Source organism: Aspergillus mulundensis (genome assembly GCF_003369625.1).
Source record: "Aspergillus mulundensis strain DSM 5745 chromosome Unknown scaffold_4, whole genome shotgun sequence".
Classification (NCBI taxonomy): domain Eukaryota; kingdom Fungi; phylum Ascomycota; class Eurotiomycetes; order Eurotiales; family Aspergillaceae; genus Aspergillus; species Aspergillus mulundensis.
In genome coordinates this window covers 1,702,358-1,709,449 of record NW_020797892.1, presented here as the reverse complement: position 1 = coordinate 1,709,449, position 7,092 = coordinate 1,702,358, and positions in this window count along the sequence as shown.

Sequence of the window (7,092 nt, the reverse complement as noted above, 5' to 3'; positions counted from 1 at the left end):
TATTAAAATATATTTAAAAACAGGGGTTAATATTAAGGGTATTATTTTATTTAAGTAAAAAAAAATATAATTTTATTACTAGTATTAATGCCTTAAGCTATTTTATTAGCTATAATAATATTAAGGCCTAGGGATATTAATAGCCTTAAAAAATAATATTTAAGCCTTACTATTTTAAATAAAAGCTATATAAAGCGCTTAAAGGCCTTAATAAAAAACCTTTAAATAATTTTATATTTAGTTTTTTTTTTATATGTTCTCTCTTAATTGCCCGGCCTCACCGGCCGGGTGATCTCCAGCGCTAGCGTTATCACACTAATTTACAGGGCTAGGATTAAATAGCAAAGTTTTTATATAAGGGCATATTAAAAAAAACCTAGCAAGGGATACTTTTTAAATACTATAATAATTAATATAATTTATAAAAAAAATATTAAAAAGATTAAAAAAGGTGCTAAACCTTTTAATATATAATATACCTATATAAGTTTTTAGCTTTTAATATAGTAGCTAGAAAGTAGAAAAAAAAAGCTAAAAAAAACTCTTTTTATATTTTAAAAATTAAATATATTAAGCTATTAAAAAATATTAATATTATTATAGTATTTAAAAAATGGAGGAGAATAAGTTAGTATTATAAAAAAAAATAGACCATGCCTGCCTTAATAAAATTTTTAAAAAATAAATTAAAATACATAAAAATAATAAAAAGACTTGCCTAATATAGCTATTTAAAAAAATTATTTTTAAAGGTGTTATTATTTATATAGTAGCTACTATATAAACTATAATACCTTTAAAAATATTTTAAAAAGTAAAGGGGGTACCCTTACAAACCTTAAAAAATAGCATTTTTAAAAAGTTTTAAAAATTTAAGAATTACTAAGTTAAGCTAGGTTAGGTAATAATTATATATTTATAATTTAATTTATATTTTATTTTTTAAAAGCCCTAAACTAGCCTAAATAAAGGTTAAATAATTTATTAAAATATAACTAAAGGTAACTTATTATAATTTATAATAAGTTATTATTTTATCTTTTACTTAAGCTATTTATAAAAAAAAAATCTATATTTAAAAAATAAAGACCCTGGGATAGTAATAGCTAATAACTTACTTAAAAAAATTTATATTTTATATATAATAAAAGACCAGGTTAATAAGGCTGCTAATATCTAGTTTAAAATTTAAAAATATTTTTAATATTAATATTATAAAATATCTTTTAGCCCTAATACCTAGGAGCCTAATAATTTATTTATTTATAATATTTTTTATAAGGACTAGGAGGTATAAAATAGTATTATTACTTATTTTATTATTAATTATTAGGCTTATAAAAAAAACCTGTTATTAACTATTTATTAACTAATAAAAAAAATCCCCTTAATATATATAAAGCGATTACAAAACTAAATAAAATCACCCTTATAAAGTATAACATGTTTTTTTAACCCTTTTAAAGCTAGTTAGTTTATTAAATAATTTAAAAATAATAGCATAAGTTAGAACCCAAGCTTGCTAATTAAGTAATAATATATAAAAATAATAAAGGTAAATAAATTAGGGTTAAGTAGGTAAAGGTCTAGATAAAAAAAAAGTTAAAAAATTATAAATATACCTAGTATTAAAGCTAATTTTAATATACTATTAAATTAGCTTTTATTTAAGCTTAGTTATATATAGCTATAAATAATTTATTAAATAGGTATTTTACACACTAGCCCGGAATTAATAGGTAATTTTTAGCTATTATATTTTTAATATAACTTTATAAATTACCTTAGTATTTTTTTATTTTAGCGGGACCTATAGTAAAATAGCTTTATAATATATAATATTAATTATTTTTTTTATTAATTTTAGCTTTAAACTTTAATTAACTTATAATAAAAAGCTTTTAAAAAAGTGTAGGGCAGTGCTTTGCCATAATTTATAACTTATTTAAAAATATATTATATTTAAAAAGGTTTTTATTAATTATTATTCCTAAACTAATTTAAAAAAACTAATTAATAAGTAAAAATTTTATAACCTTATAATAATTTTAAAATTATATAAAATACTTGCTAAAAAAATAAAATTAGTATTTAACCTTATTCACGAGTTATATACTTATTAAAAAGTAAAATTTTTTAGCTAGTATTATAGTAGCTTAGCTAGTTTATAATTTAAGTAAATATAAAATTATTATTTAGATATTAAAAAATATTAAATAATTAAAATAAAAATAAAGTAAGACCAGGGTGGTATATTTAAAAAAAAATAGTAATTATAAATAACTTATATATATTTACTTTTTTTAGCAAAGGTTAAGCTATTATTAAAAACTATTATTTTTTAAGCTTAAGTAGGAAGATAAAGCCTTATATATATTTAATTATATTTAAAAATTTTTAATATTATTACCTTTTTTATTTTAATAGGCTTAAATAAAAATATAAATATTATACTAGCTACTGGTAAGTACCCTTGAAATAATATTAAATATTATAAGCTATTTTCTTAGTATTATACTAGTTTAGTATTAATAATAATAATAATAATAGCTTTAATAAGGTTTTATAAGCCACTTTTTACTTATATAATAATTTTTTATAATTACTTTTAATTATTTTTATTAATTACGCGTTAAACCATGGTTATATTATTTTTTACTATAATAGTATAAATATTTATAATAATATTTTTAAATTATTTAAAAAAATAATTAATATTTAGAGCCTTACTTAAACCCTTAAAAAAGGGAGTTTTAATTTAGTTTTTTATTAAATAATATTAAAATAAAATAAGTATTATAATTAACAGGCATGCATGCTTTTAAATACTATAGCTTTTAAGGTAAGTAACTAAAAACTATAAATATACTTAGCTAGGTATAAAAAAAAGGTTTAAAGCATTATAAAAAATTTTAATAACTTAATTAAAAATAAAATATATTTAATAAAAAGCTTATAGGCAAGCTTTAATATTTTTTTAATTTAAAATAAATAAAATTAATTAAAAAATAATTAATAAGCTTTATAGCAGGAGTAATTATAAATAAAAATATTAAATTTAAAAAAAGTTTATATTTTTTATATATTTTCTTTTACCTAAACAGGTAATAACTAACTTTTTTTTATTACTTTTAAAGTTAATAATAATAGTGTCTTATGTTAACTATATTATAGTTAAGTTTAGCGTGTTTATACTTAAATACTAGGTATTATTAATATTTTTAGGTTATTATAAAAGCCTTAATACTAGTATTCTTGTTTTATTAGGAAAAGTCCCTAAAAAATAAAAAATTAATTATTATTAATATAATTATTTCCCCGTGAACCTATATTTTAATACCTTAATTTAATATTTTAAGGTTATGTTAAAGGCCTTTTATAATATTAGTATAATTATTATTATAGGGACTAAAAATTATAAAATAAATATTTTTTAATAGCACGCGCTTATTACTAAGTAAACTAGTAAAAATTAAGTAAATATTTATTATATTATTATAAATAACTTAATATAGGCCAAACCTATTAATAAAAAAAAGAAATAGCACTAATATATATTTTTAATTATAAATTATATTAATAAGGTACTAATACTTATATACTTTTAACTTTAGTTTCTTGCTAATTAAAAATAAAAAGCACAGCGGCCGCAGGAAATCCTTGTTTTTACTAAAAATATAATAAATAATATATTTTATATTATTAAATTTACTATTAAAAAAGCTATAATTAAGGTAAATATTAGGCTCCTAACCTAATACCTAAACTTTAAATAAATATATATTATAATTCTTATATAAAATTAGTTTAGTAACCTTAAAAGTAAACTTTTTGCAAAAATTAAGCAGTAAGGGTTTTACTTAATTACGGGTAAAAAGCTATTATATAATAATTTTAATTATTTTTAGTAAATAAGCCTGTAAAATAAAGTTATATTCAATAAAGTAAACTTGCGCTATATATTTAATAAAATAAAATTAATTTTTATATTAATAGTAAATAATATTAAAAAAAATAAAAAATAAGTTATTATAATAAGTAAACTTGCCTAATGTAGTGCGGATAAATAATACCTATTTTAAAAAATATTATATCTTGCTTAATTAATTAATAAAATAAGCCAGTTTCTAGTAGAAATTTTTTATATATACTAAGTTATTAATAAAAAATATTAATAGTATAATAAAATTAAAAAAGTATATATATACTACATGTATGCAGGCTAATTTTTATTTAATAGCTAATAATATTAATATTTATATATTTACCACAGGAACACAAACACGCCGCACTAAAATAATATAAATTTATAATTTAATATTTTATTTTAATATAGCTAATAATTTAGGAAGCAGCTTAATAAATTATAAGCTTATTAAAATATATAAAACCTTTAAAAGTGCTTTATATTATATATATAAAATATTAAATTACATGTAAAATAATACTAAAAAAAATAAAATAAGTCCATGCATGTAGTAATTTTAGATTATATTATAATTTTAAACTTATTTTTTTTTATTAGTATAAAAAAGCGCGAAAAAAAAGCATTAAAGGGGGTTTAGGTTAGGTATTAAAAATTTTAATAAGGTTTTTTATAATTTTATTAGGGGTAGGAAAAAGGGGTAAAAAAGCTTTAAAAAGCTTTAGCTTAAACTTCGCATGGCTAAAAAAAATTATATATTTTTATACTTTAATTTAGCTTGTATAGGCTTATTATTATAATTATTAAAAAAAAGCTTAAAATAGCTTTATTAATTTTATATTTAAGGTTAATTATATTTTAAAATAATTATAAAATTAATACTACCTATATTTTTAACTATTAAGTGCTATATATTACTATATATAAATATTATACTTTAATAAAAGGTTAGGGCTTATTTATGTTAGCTAATACTTAAATTATATATTTTAGGTTATTTATAGCTATAGCTTTTTTATTAAGGGGGTTATTTTATATACCTTACTATTTATATTTATATAATTAAAAAAATATTATATATTTAGCCTAAAAATCTTAAAAAGCCAAAAATTTGGCCTTTTAAAGCGTGATATAATATAGGCTTATAATAAAAAGTAATAGGTTTTAAAAAAGTAATTATATTTTATTAATATAAGGGCTTAATATTATATTTAAGCTTAAAGTAAATAATAAAAAAAAAGTATAAAACACTTTAAATATTATAATATATAAAAAATTAAATATATAATTTTTATATAAAAAATACTTATAAACATAACTAGGTAGTAATTAGCCTGGTATTTTTTTATTAATAATAAAAATAATATTAAAAACAAGATTAAATAAATTAAAAATAGGTTTAAACAAGCACTAAACTAAGTAAATAAATAAGGGTTATATTAGCTAAAAATTTTAAAAGGCTTTAAAACTATTTTTAAAATTACTAAGGCCTGTGTTATAATATTTATAATAATAAATAAAATAAATAGCAGTTTAATTAAATAGGGACCTTTTATTAACTAAAGCTTAAATTATTTTAAACTAGGTTTAGACTTACTTATAATTTTTATTTTATTTTTTAAAAATTTAATAATTTATAATCCTTACTAATACCACTCTCCCTGCTAGTGGGTAATTTTTTTTTTTATAAATTAAAAAACTTTTATTAATTTTTTTACTTTTTTTTTAAAAAATAATACTTGGTTAATTATAAAAAAGTAAAGTAATTAAAAAAAAAGGTGCTTTTAGTATTAAACCTGGTACAGGTATTTAAAAGTTTATTTTTAATTTAATATATATTTATGTTTTTTAGCTTTAGCCCTGGTCTTAATTATTATACCTTACTTAAACTTTTACTAATATTAGCTATTAGTAAAATAAAAAAAAATTATTAGGCTTTTTTAGCTATATATAAACCTTTGGTTAATAGGCCTAAAACTAAATTATTATTAATTATATAATTAAATAACTTTATAACTCCTATTTTTTTAAGCTTAGTAAAAACTTAAACTTTTTTAAGTAACTTATTATTACCCCTAAGTAGCTTAATATTACTTTTAAGTAGCCTGTTATTATTTTTAAGTAACCTAATATTACTTTTAAATAGCCTAATATTACTTTTAAGTAGCCTGTTATTATTTTTAAGTAGCCTAATATTATTTTTAAGTAGCTTAATACCCCCTTAAAAATATAAAAAATAAAAATAATTATATTAATAAAGTTACTAAGTTTAAAAATAAGATAAGCCCTTATTTCCTAAGATTTAATAAATAACTTTACTAAAAATATTTATTAATATTTTAAAAGGATACTTTTAAAGCCCTTATTAAAACTAAGTTTAGGTATTTTAGTAATAATAAGGTTTTAAGCAATTTTTAATTATTATATAATAAATATTTAAATTATCTTTACTTATAAAAGTATAAAATACTTAAAAAGTTTAAGGTATGTATTTTTATATATATTTTAATTAACTATTAATTTATTATTTTTTTATAGGCTTTAGTTAAAATAAAAAAGGTAAAAATAGTTATAAAGTAAAAGTATATACTTAATTTTACCTTTATTAATACTAATATTTAAAGGTACTTTTTACTTACCTTTAATAATAAAAAGTTTTATTTTATTTTTTTTAGGCCAAGCTGGTTATAGTATTTAAAAACTATAATAATTTAGGCAAGTAATATTTTAAAAGTATAATTATTTATTCCTATTTTTTTATTATATATTATTTAATTATTTTAAGTTATTTTTAGTAACTATACCGCCCATGTTTATAAATAAAATACTTTTTACTTTTAATAAAAGTATAACCAAGCCATAGTGTATTAAAAAAAATTAATAATATATAAAACTTAACTTATTAACACAAGTAATTTAATATAATTAATAAAGATTATTTTAGTAAAAAAAGGGCTTATTTTTTTAGTAAACAGTTTTTTAAATATAAAAAAAAGCTTTTTTTAAATAAATTATTTTTTTAATACCTATTCCTTAATTACTTTTTAGGAATCTAAGACCTAAGTTTAATAAGTTAGTTTTTTTATTTTTTAACTTATATATTTTACTTTTTACTTTTTACTTTTTAAATAATCTTTAAGGGTTATAATAATAATATTATATTAATA